Source organism: Rhagoletis zephyria, unplaced genomic scaffold (genome assembly GCF_001687245.7).
Source record: "Rhagoletis zephyria isolate East Lansing unplaced genomic scaffold, Rhagoletis_zephyria_1.1 Rzeph_scaffold_00707, whole genome shotgun sequence".
NCBI lineage: Eukaryota > Metazoa > Arthropoda > Insecta > Diptera > Tephritidae > Rhagoletis > Rhagoletis zephyria.
Genome location: NW_016157791.1, coordinates 147,907 through 160,234, shown reverse-complemented (window position 1 = coordinate 160,234; position 12,328 = coordinate 147,907).

Below are 12,328 nucleotides of genomic sequence, written 5' to 3'. Positions count from 1 at the left end.
ATACAGAAAAATATGTCAACGATATATTCGACATAAATGAGCAACAGGAAATAATCGCAGCTGAGCATAATCGAGCACATCGAGCAGCCTAGGAGAATATGAAGCAGATACTGGAAGACTATTTTTTCCCAAAAATGGGAAAAAAAGCTTCACAATTTGCTGCCAACTGTCGCACATGCTCTAAAGCAAAGTACGATCGCCATCCACAAAAGCAACTCATCGCACAGACGACCATTCCCTCATATTGCGGAGAGATACTCCACATAGACATATTTTCAACGGGTTCTAAATATTTTCTGACTTGCATCGACAAGTTTTCAAAGTTTGCTATCGTGCAAACTTTAAAGTCTAGAACAATAGTAGACGTGAAGCCGCAGCTTCTCCAAATACTTAATATGTTTTCGGGCACGAAAACTGTGTACTGTGACAACGAAAAGTCACTAAATTCTCAAAGCATCAAATCCACATTTAAAAATCACTTCAATATCGTCATAGTACGTCAAACGGTCAGGTAGAGCGATTCCATAGCACCCTGATGGAAATATCGCGATGCCTTAAACTCGATACCAACATGGACGATATCGAGGAGATAATCCTTTTGGCCACAATAAAATACAACAGATCCATTCACACTGTGACTGGGACGAAACCCATCACTATTTTCCGTCCAGGAAAAGAAGACAAGCAAATAATGTCCTGCATAAAAAATGCACAAGATAAAGAATTAAGAACCCATAATAAGAACAGACAGGATAGAGCGTTCGAGGTAGGTGAAAAGGTCCTAGTCAAAAATAATAGAAGACTAGGCAATAAACTTACACCTCTCTATACCGAAGAGGAGATCGAAAAAGATCTCGGCACTACGGTGCTCATAAGAGGAAGGAGGGTCCATAAGGACAACCTTCGGGGAAGCTGAATTATTATTAGTCGCTAATGGAAACGTATTTATTACAGGATTGTTTTGACACTGGTTATGGCAATATCGGCATCGTTATCAACGGGACGAATAATAGACTACACGAACGCAAAGTACATTCCAGTGGTTGATGGAGACCTTATAATCTGGGAAAACTTCGGACACATCAAACATATTACTAACCTGACCCTATACGAACTGTTACGGGACGAAACGTCTAACGCTACGGACCATTTTCCAAGAACGCACATGAGAAAGTTATTAGACGCAGACATAAACCAAATAGACAGACTTTTACAACTGTTAAATACCCACCACAGGCAGGCAAGAAGTTTGAACGCACTCGGAACAATACTAAAATATATTACATGTACCCCAGACCACGACGACTTCGACAGACTGACTAACACAGCAGAGCAACTAATCGACTCACAGGACAGACAGTTTACCATCAACACGGAGTTGCAGAAAGAAATTAACGACCTTACTACTACGGTAAATAAAATATTAAAGTCAGCAAAGCAGAAAGAAATAGATACGGGTTACCTTTACGACATACTTACAGCCAGAAACAGGGCAATAATAACAGAATTAGATAACGTAATCACCTCCATCACTTTCGCGAAAATCGGGACTCTTAATCCCATCCTTTTGGATAGCTCAGAAATAAATTCAGTTATAAAAACACAACACTTCACAAGCCTCAACGTAGCCGATATAGTACCTTTAACTAGAGTTAAGATTGTTCAGTATAATAATGCAATATACTTTTTAATAAAATATCCTATACCTAGATTTAGATGTAAGAAAACAATAATTTACCAGTAGCGCACGGCAATGAAATTCTACACCTGCAGGAACCTACCTTAGCTACATGCGACAACCACACAGTGGCTGTAAAGAATTGTAGCAACACAACTCCGGCATTTTGCTTAGCATCATCAGCCAAATCATGCGCGTTGCAACTAATGACACACAACACCGCCAATTGCGGTACGACGTTTAATAATCTCTCACCCATTACAACGATAGGAGACGGCCTGATTGTTGTTAATGATCAAATTGCGGTAATAGAAGAAATCGATGATGTTCCAGTTACAGTCAACGGGACTTACCTGGTGACCTTCGAGAGACAGGTAAAGGTTAACGGAACTTTATTTTATAATGTATAAAAAATGATTAAAATTAAAAAAAATACAATATATGGAATACAAGGTGGAAATTAATAGAGGTGATAGTCGTTTAATGTGGAAAGAAGTTCTAATCAACGGCAAAATATATAGAAATAGTACTGAAATTGCTAACAAGTTAAACAATTTCTTTGTTGATAGTATCATCGATATTAATAGAAATATAGAAAATGTTAATTATGAAGCCTTCAGTTGGGAATAGTTCCGACAGAATGGAAAACTTCGACCATTGTCCCAATAAAAAAGGGCAAGAACACCATAAAATCGTAGGAACTCAGGCCAATAAACACCCTTCCCAACTTAGGAAAAATACTGGAATCGGTTGTAAAAAATCAACTAATAAACTATATTGAGTAAAATAAAATATTCATTAAGGAGCAGTCAGGTTCTAGGGCTAATCACTCATGCGAAACGGCGCTAAACTTGATCTAATCACAATGGAAGGAGGACCTGAATTCCAAGAAGACTATCTTGGCGGTGTTTGTGGACCTTAAGAGAGCCTTCGATACGAGCGACAGGGAAGTAATGCTAAAAAAAAATCTAAAATATTGGTATAGATAACATCGAACTTACATGGTTCCGTAGTTTTCTTTCTGATAGGAAGCAACAAACGGTGATTGACACAGCTCTATCCACAAAGGTAGCTGTAGATATTGGTCTATTACAAGGGTCGGTGTTAGCTCCAATACTCTTTAATACTTATATCAACGACATAATCTCAGTATTGAAGTATCGTAAGGTAAAATTGTTCGCTGACGATACCCTCTTAACCCTCAGTGACAGTAATCTACCCAATGCAGTGATTAAAATGCAAGAAGACCTTCATTGTTTCTATAAGTGGTTGTGCGTAAACAGACTCCAATTAAATGTGAACAAGACAAAGTTTATGGTCATATTTAGAGCAGCTAACGTTAGCTCCGATAACTACAGCTTAAATATTAAAGATGAAGTAATTGAGAAAGTGAGAATCATTAAATATCTAGGTATATATATCGATAAAGAGTTAAAATATGAGGAACATATTGACTACACAGTAGCAAAAATTGCGAAAAAATTGGTCTCATGAAAAGATCATGCAAGTACTTGGGAAGGAGGTATAAGAATCTGGTCTACAGATCTATAGTTGAACCACATTTCATATACTGTCCAACAATCTTTTTTATAGCAAGCGACACACAAATAGATAAGCTTCAAAAAATTCCAAATAGGGCTATGCGATTTATCTTTAACAAGCGGTACGACACACCCATACAGGAAATGATCGCAGAATTAAACTGGCTGAGCGTGAAACAGCAAATTTTTTATCACGCTATGAAATTCGTGTTTAACATTAAACAAGGTAGACTTCCATATTATCTGAGTGATATCCTATGATATAATAGTGAAACCCATTCATATTACTCAGGGAAAATAATAGCTTCAGGCTGCCGCTATATAAAACGGAAATAGATAAGAAGAATATCTTTTATAAGGGTTAAAATGTTACAATGAACTTTCAGCTCAAATTAAAAATTGTGAAAACGTTGGTACCTTCAAAAGGCTGCTACTTGATCACTATAGAACATTGGCTATTAGATAGAAAGGTCCGACATGGAAACTAGTCCTTTCCATCCGTACTAGCTGGATGACTCTGGATCTCGTCCATTCAGATCACCCATAATGTATGAAATAGAAAGGTCGGCATGGAAACTAGTCCTTTCGGTCCGATCAAATAGCGCGAGTCTGGATCTCGTCCATTCAGATCGCCTGCCGGTAGAGAAGTCTATAAGAGGCGGCTTGGAAACTAATCCTTTCTAACCGCCAAGTTGTGGCGGCTCTGGAAATTACACTCTTATACCGCATGTCCTACGTGATAAATTTACGGTACTGCTTGGAATCATTTCCATTCCAACAGCATCGAAAATATGCTTTCTTAATTAATTATACATAAACTATTTTATAGCTTAGAAGGAAAAGTGTAACAGGTTAACTTATTTTAAGCTTTAATTTTAATTTTACTTTTATTATATATTAATTTTGCAACTCATCTTTCAAATGTATATACATACGTGAATATATATAGGCCAAATGACCGTGATAAATAAATAATTTATAGCTAATTTACAGGAAAACTTAAAATCGAATTATGACCGTTAATACCAGATTGATTAATGCTAATTCTACCAAGTCCCCTCCAAATTTCTTCATTTGCTTTTGAAATTAGGACGAAAAAGGAACCTCGATTTTCATTTGTAAAAAATGTGTACGTATATGTCAAACTTATACCAATTCAGACTGTAAATAAGTTTTTCGGTTATATTTGTCTGAGAGCCTCTTGGAAGTTAAAAACTAAATTGCCCTCATCTGCATAAACTATTTCTTTTTGTCATCAGAATCGTTAACGGTTGAGATGTATCTTGAAGGTTCATGTTATTACTCAGCCGTCATGTTGTACAGACGTGTTTTGCTTTGCTCGTCAAAAATTTTTTCTTTGTGATTCCTACAAAGCTAAGCGTGAATGTGACTTTTAAAGTGTGAAACGACATAAGTTCATTCCTAAATGAGACAGTGACTCTTGTTAATTTAAATTTGCATTATTTTCTGTTTTTTCTAAGTTAAATAATGCCTTGCTCCTGTGGCCATAAAGTTGATCGCTCTCAACTAAAAAATAAAATTCAGTGCGCGAAATGCAGCGAATTGTTTCATTTGTCATGTGTTGGTTTGCTGCCAGCAGATGTAGAATTTCTCTTGAGCTCGGATAAGAGTTTTTATTGCAAAGCTTGCTCGAATTCTCGCCGAGATTCTAACCGTTCGCCTCCACCCACCGTCGTTTTAGATGGCGGGGCTACCAACATCTCTAAGATCACCGAATCTGGTTTTTCACTAATGCGACTGCGAAGTCGCTTACCACCGTAAAGCATCGCGACAACAATACCAATGGACCTAATAACAACCAGCAAATAACATTGGGTTCTGTGTACAATGTTATCGTGTCTCTACGAGTGGAGAATGCACATATGCTCAATACCATTACTGCCCTGCGCGAAGATAACAAGAATTTAGTGAGTATATCAGAAAGTATGCATTCTGATATGCTTGCTATGCAGCGTACTCAGCAAGAAAAAGATGATGTGATTACATTACTCAAGACTGAGTTTAACGACCTACGTTCGTGTGTTAATGTTGCTGTTGACAAGTTGGTTGATTATAACAAATCTATTACTGTGGCTACTGCTAATGCTTGTCTACCCACACTGCAAATTTCTCCCGATGCTTGCAACTCATCGACGTCTGTTGATGGTTTTCCGATCAACTTGCAGTCACCTGCTGTCGTCAGTGACGCGCTCTCTTCTTCTTTCTCTCTGCCTGTTCCCGCCAATGCTTTATCATCAGCGGTTAAAGAATCTACTTCATCTACTTCTGTTGATGCTAATGTTGCTCTCTCTTCAGTTAATTTCCCTTCTTAACCAGGTGCGTGTGCTGGTGCTGGTACTGTATCCCCTCTCAAGAGCAAAAAGGCGGCCAAATCGTGCCAACGTTTAATGTCGTCAGCTGAAACTGAAATTAGCACAGCATCCCCGCAGCGTAATGCTAGTAAATCCGATTGGATCACTGTAACAGAAACCACAAAAATAAAAATAGTTTGCGTGTTGTTGGCTCTAATGTGAACGTGGAACTCAAAGTTGCTATGCAGACTACCTAGTCCACCTGGATTCATTTGGCCTCCTTTATGCCTACTGTTACATCCGACGACATAATAGCCTATGCAGTGAAGCACGCCAATATTGAAAAACAATTTTTGTCATGCCATAGGCTTGTAAAGAAGGACACAGCGGAGCACACATTAAAGCGCGTTAATTTCAAACTGAGTGTTACGGAAAATTTACTGCAGACACTGCTCAACCCGGAAATTTGGCCGGAATATGTTACCGTGCGTCCTTTCCGTTTTTTTCAACAGAAGGAAGATCAAACAGCGAAATCGTAGNCCGGAAATTTGGCCGGAATATGTTACTGTGCGTCCTTTCCGTTTTTTTCAACAGAAGGAAGATCAAACAGCGAAATCGTAGTTGCTTCTACGTCTGAAAGTCAAAGCCAAAAACATATCAATGAATATTTTCAAAACGTTTCTGGAATGAGGACCAAATCTAATATTGTAAGCGAATTGAGCTCACAGGAGTTTTATGATGTGTTTGTGCTGATTGAAACCTGGCTTAACACAAATTTCTTCGACTCTGAATTCTTCGACCCTAATTTGTATGACGTTTTTCGGAAGGACTAAAACTGCTTGTAACAGGGGGTGGTGTTTTGATCGCTGCAAGGCGAATGCTACGTGCTACTTCGGTCAGGCTGGACAACAATGACACGCTTCTAGATCAAGTTTGTCCGCTTATCTGGTTCCTTAGGGAAGGTATTCATCTGCGCTTCCTACATTCCTCCAAGCAGTCACGACTCATTGTAAAGAGCACATGCTGACAACATCATCTCTTTACACTCAAGGATTGGGGATCATCAGCTGTGTGTACTCGGTGATTTTAATCTTAGTAATATTAGCTGGTCATATTTGAAAAACTCCTATGTCACTATCTCTTTTGGAGTTTATTTAGTTGACAACCTCTTAAGTATTGACCTCTGTCAAATCAATAGTTATTACAACAAATGTAATAGAATTCTAGACTTAATTTTTATATCTAGTAATTTTAACTTTAAGCTTTTTGAGTGTTGCTTGCCAATTTCTCCGGCTGGCATTCATCATATTCCTTTAGTACTCACTATTGAGTTCTACGAGTTTTCTAATATCTCTCTGGGAAGTGACCGTGTTAGTTTTAATTTTAACAGATGCAATTTTGAAGAATTTAATAATCTACTGCTAGAGCTTGACTGGGATGGCATCTTTACTAACGTTAATGTTAACCGCAGTTTTGAATTGTTTAGGTCCACGGTGCATAATTTGTGTATGGAGCATATTCCAATATTTTCCAACAGAAAATACAAGCATCTATGGTACACTAAGGAATTGAAGAATCTCAAAAATCGCTGCAATAAGTATTATAAAAAATTCAAAGCGTCAAATAATACCTTGTATCTCCATAGTTATAAAAGCTGTTCTTCTGAGTTTAGAAAAATGGGTAGAGCCAAATTTCGAGGACAATATTAAAACTAACCCGATAGCTTTTTGGCCATTTATTAAATCTAAAAAATGTAAATCTAATATACCAACCTCGATGGTCTATAATAATAAGCATGCGAATTCGGCGGAAGATGCCGCTAATCTGTTTGCTGAATTTTTTAGTGCCAATTTTGTTGCTGATGATGGATTGGAGCTAAATACTTCAAGTGCATCGGATTCCTCTCTTTCGTTTGGCTCGTTATCCTTATCAGAGGTGGATGTTCAAAAGGGTATTGCATCCCTGAAATCATCAACCCAAACAGATATTGATGGTTTATCTGCTGCTAATGCTAATTCTCAATTTATCGCTTTCTTCGGGGACATTTATTAGTGAATGGAAGAAGACAAATATTACTCCAATTTTTAAAAGCGGAAATAAAAATGATGTTAAGAATTATAGATCTATTGCTAAATTGTCAGCGGTTGCCAAGTTATTTGAAGCCATTATGAAGGACAAAATGGTCTTTTCAGTTCGAAATATATCTCCGAATCAGCATGGTTTTATTAAAGGGAGATCTACCGTTTCCAATCTAGCGATTTTTACGGAGGACTGTCTGGAAAGCTTTACAGCTGGGTATCAAATTGATACGGTATACATTGATTTTTCAAAAGCGTTTGACAGAGTTTCTCATACAATTCTGCTGGACAAGCTACCCTTTTTAGGGTTTCACTCTAAATTTCTATCTTGGATTAAATCGTATTTAAGTGATAGGTACTGTTCAGTGGTACTCGACGACACGTCCCCCCGATCTTTTCATGCCAGTTCAGGTGTTCCCCAGGGAAGTATCCATGGACCGTTGTTATTTATTATTTTTATTAATGATATTAGTTTATGCTTCCTACATGCAAAATTTCTTCTGTACGCGGATGACCTGAAGGTTTATTCTGTCGTAGCAAGAACGGAGGATTCTTTCGCACTTCAGTCCGATCTCGACAGGGTTCACGCCTGGTGCGTGAAGAATCGACTTTTTCTTAATATAGATAAATGTTCTCATTGCATTTTTTCCAGAAAGCTTGATACTATAAATACTACTTATTTTATTGCGGGTTCTCAACTGAAGACGGTGGACACGGTTAAAGATTTAGGAGTATATTTTGACTCAAAACTCACGCTCGCAAGCCACATAAATTTTATAGTGGCAAGTTATTACTCTATGTTAGCATTCGTTCGTCGAAACAGCTCAGCTTTCTTGGATCCGTATAGAATATGCTTCCATTATCTGGCGGCCTGCCCGGGTATCATATATAAATAGAATTGAGCGTATTCAAAAGATTTTTATTACATTTGCACTGCGATCTTTAAATTTCACACAACCTTTGCCTTCTTATTACTCGCGATGTCTACTCTTAAGATTAGAATCACTTGATAATAGAAGAAAATATCTCTCTTGTTCCTTCATAGTAAAAGTCATAACTGGGGATATGGACTGTCCTGATATTCTAAGTAGGATACCTCTCAATATCTCTACTAGGAACTTGCGTCACTTCGACATATTCTATTTGTATAGAGTTAAATCTAATTATGCCATCAATGCTCCTATCAGTTGAGCTCTTAGAGAGCTTAATCAAATCAATCGAGTTATTGATATTGACCTCTCACTTTCTGGAGGGATATTAAATAATATCCTCTTAAACTACCTTAATAATAATTAGTAGTTAGATAGTTTCTTAGTAGTCAGTATGAAAATATGTATTCACTGATGATAAATAAATAAATAAAATTCATTACCTTATAATAAGAGGTTCCAGAGATAAGCGGTATAAGAATTTCAGGTTTTATGGGCGGTGCCACGCCCACTTTCCCATTATCTACCACTTTCGCCATAAGTACGTTATTGATATCATAAATAGCTGTGTCAAATTTCAGGACGTTAGCATAAGCGGTTCCAGAGATAAGCGGTATGAGAACTTCAGTTTGTATGGGCGGTGCCACGCCCACTTTCACAGCACCTACCTTTTTTCGCCGTAAGTAGGGTATTTACAATCTTTGCATCTGTGCTGAGTTTCAGTTCTCCAGCATAATTGGTTTTAGAGATATAGTGGTTTTCACATTTTAGTCTATATGTCAGATGCCGCGCCCCCTATGTAACGGGATTAACATTTTTGGTTTAAAAGGTGTTCGCATGAGGCGATTTTTCGTTCAACATTTGCGTTCACCTAACACCAAAAAAAAGTTGAATGGCTAAATGTAGGCTGGTGACCAACTTTGTTGAAAGCGATTAGTCGAATGGCCGTTCAACTAAAAGTAGAATGCAAAGTTGAACAATGCAAACGCCTTTTTATGGTGAATATTTTTATATTTTGATATTTTTAGCCATACAATTTTTTTTTCGTGCAACCTTGCGTGAGTTGAATGCAAAATTGCCTCATGCGAACAGCGTATTAGAGGAAGTTATGTCCTTTAAGTCGGTGTATGGTTTCATTGAAATCGAGCGAACGGTGCCTTCAAAAAAGGGATTGCAAAATTTTCTTGTGGCGTATTTATATATAGATAATTTAATCATTAGCTAAACTCAACAACAAAAAAGTCTGTGTAATTTTTTTAGTTAGGTTTAACTAATGATTTAACTATTATTTAAAATAGATATGTTAACGGGCCTTAATATGCTATTTTTATTATGGAAATTTATGTGCGCCATGTGTTTTCTGCCATCTGCTGTAATTACTTAGGGAGTAAACGTCTTGGCTGTTCACCAAACCGGTCTGTAGTTTGATCTCAGATTGGTTCTCTGATATAAACTTCCGATGCACAAATAGAAGACACAAAGCTAAAGACAAAGGCCCGTAGTCATAGTCAAAATAAAGTCGACTTTAAAGTTAGTTGCAGCTTTTTGACATAATTTTCAATGGGATATCTGTCAAAAAAGCTGCAACTAACTTTAAAGTCGACTTTATTTTGACTATGACTACGGGCCAAAGTGATAAACAATTGCACTATAAATTTATCTATTAATTTACCGTTCAACCCATTTTCCCTTATTGTCGACTGTATCGAGGTTTCTACCCTTCTTAAGGTGCTGGCCCAATGAAGGCTTGCTTTGCTTGCTTCGCGGCGAGAAGTGTCAAAAATTATTTGGAATATACTAAAACGTATAAAGGCTGGCCAAATGGCAGCTTTTCTTCACTTGCTTTAAGCGCCTTAAAATTTGAAATAGGCAAATGTTTTATTTGAAAGCGTTTTGTAGGCTTTTGACAAAGAGGTATGTTCCTTTCAAAATACATAAATTCAAACAAAAATTTGCTTACTTAATTTAAAAAAGTCACAGAAAATGCAGGTAATTCGAAATGAAATAAAAATGATTCATAGTTTCCATATTTATATTTAACATATCGTTATCTTATAGTAAAAAGTTGCAAAGCCCAGTTTTACAAATTTTACATGAGAGGAAAAAACTTCTTATAGCTCTTTTCTTCAAGTAAATCGCTTTTTTAAGTTATAGTTTTTTTTAGTAAATGTAGATATAGATATGTATGTATCATAATTATCATTTCTTTTAAATACAAACATTATTTCGCATGAATTGAAAAATAAATCTGAAAATTTTTTATACATTTTTTAGAGTTTTCTAGGAAATAATTATTAACGTTAAGGGAACAGACATTGACTTTTCAACCAGACAGCTGGTTACTTTGACAGCGTCCCAAGCCACCATTCGGCCAAGCAAGTTTTCAAAGCAAATCAAAGCAAATTGAAGTCAGCAAGGCGCGCAAAGCAAGCCTGCATTGGGCCAGCGCCTTGAATGGAAGTGCTTTGAAGTTAGCGAGAATAATTTGAAACAGAACCGGATGATCCACATATCCAATTTTTAATCAAGTTACTTATTATATTGTTAGCATTGAGGTATAATTTTTTATATAGTATGTATATAGATAGGAAGAAACTTGAAAGTTAGAGGGGACCGAAATTATTAAGCTAGCATTTCCTGGTACTATTTTGAATATATGGCAACGCCCATGTATAATAAGTTCTAACTAAATCCTGTAAACCGGACTGCTATGTGCTCATTTACACACGGCGATCTTTCTTGCGGCAACTCGAAGTTTGTAGGAGAGAGCGCGACAAGGAAAGGAGAGAGGCACCGATTTGCCCGTGTTCGGGAAACGCGCTTTGTGCTCTCGCTCGTCTTTGGAAATAGAGTTAGCGGTTCGCTGCTGACAACAACAATTTCTTACAAAAAAGTCGCCATGTGTAAATGAAACGAGCAACACTAAGGGCCGGTTACTCAATGTCTGGTTAACACTAATATGCGGTTAAACATCATTATCGACGTTACCGACTCCCTGTTATATGCATGGAGTCGAAGACGTCGGTAACGATGTTTAACCGCAGATTAGTGTTAACCAGACATTGAGTAACCGGCCCTAAAAGGGAATATGAAAAATCGTGTCGACAAAAGTTTCCGTGTATAAACACAGACTACTAGAACAGACTATATGAAACTGGCATAAGCGCCACGGAGACGATCAAATATCTTTATCAGGGTGTCCAGATTGTTTAAAAAGAAAAGAGCCATTTCTGAAAAAATCGCTGTAACTTTTAATCGCTCGGCGCTAAAAATAAAATAAAAGCTACATATAATAAGACGAAATCAGCTATTTCCACAAATGAAATAGCGAATTTCACATTCAGCGGGAGTTGCCACAAATGGTGGTTTAATATTGTCAAATGTTCGATATGCTACAACAAAATCGATAACAGAAAAAAGTGCTGCCACATCTAAATTAACGGCGCGTTTACATTGGACATGCTGCCAAGACAATGAAGATATACGTATTAGTTGTCAAAAACGCATGCATGGAAGTCATGGAAGTATGCATGTTGTTCACAAAAGTTTATTTTAATAAAAACGTAGATCGTACAAATGACATGGCAGAAAAATTAGCTGTATGCAATGGAAAATTCTCGTAGCCCTTTTTATACAAGCATAACGGTAGAATTTGACAAGTACATAAAGTACAATACATACAAAGGAATGATACATATAAAGAACATAAATACATGAAATTAAAGCGTGAAGTGTGTGGTGAAATTTTGTATTTGCCTCCCATCTGTTTCGCCGTGCTGCCGGATCTGCA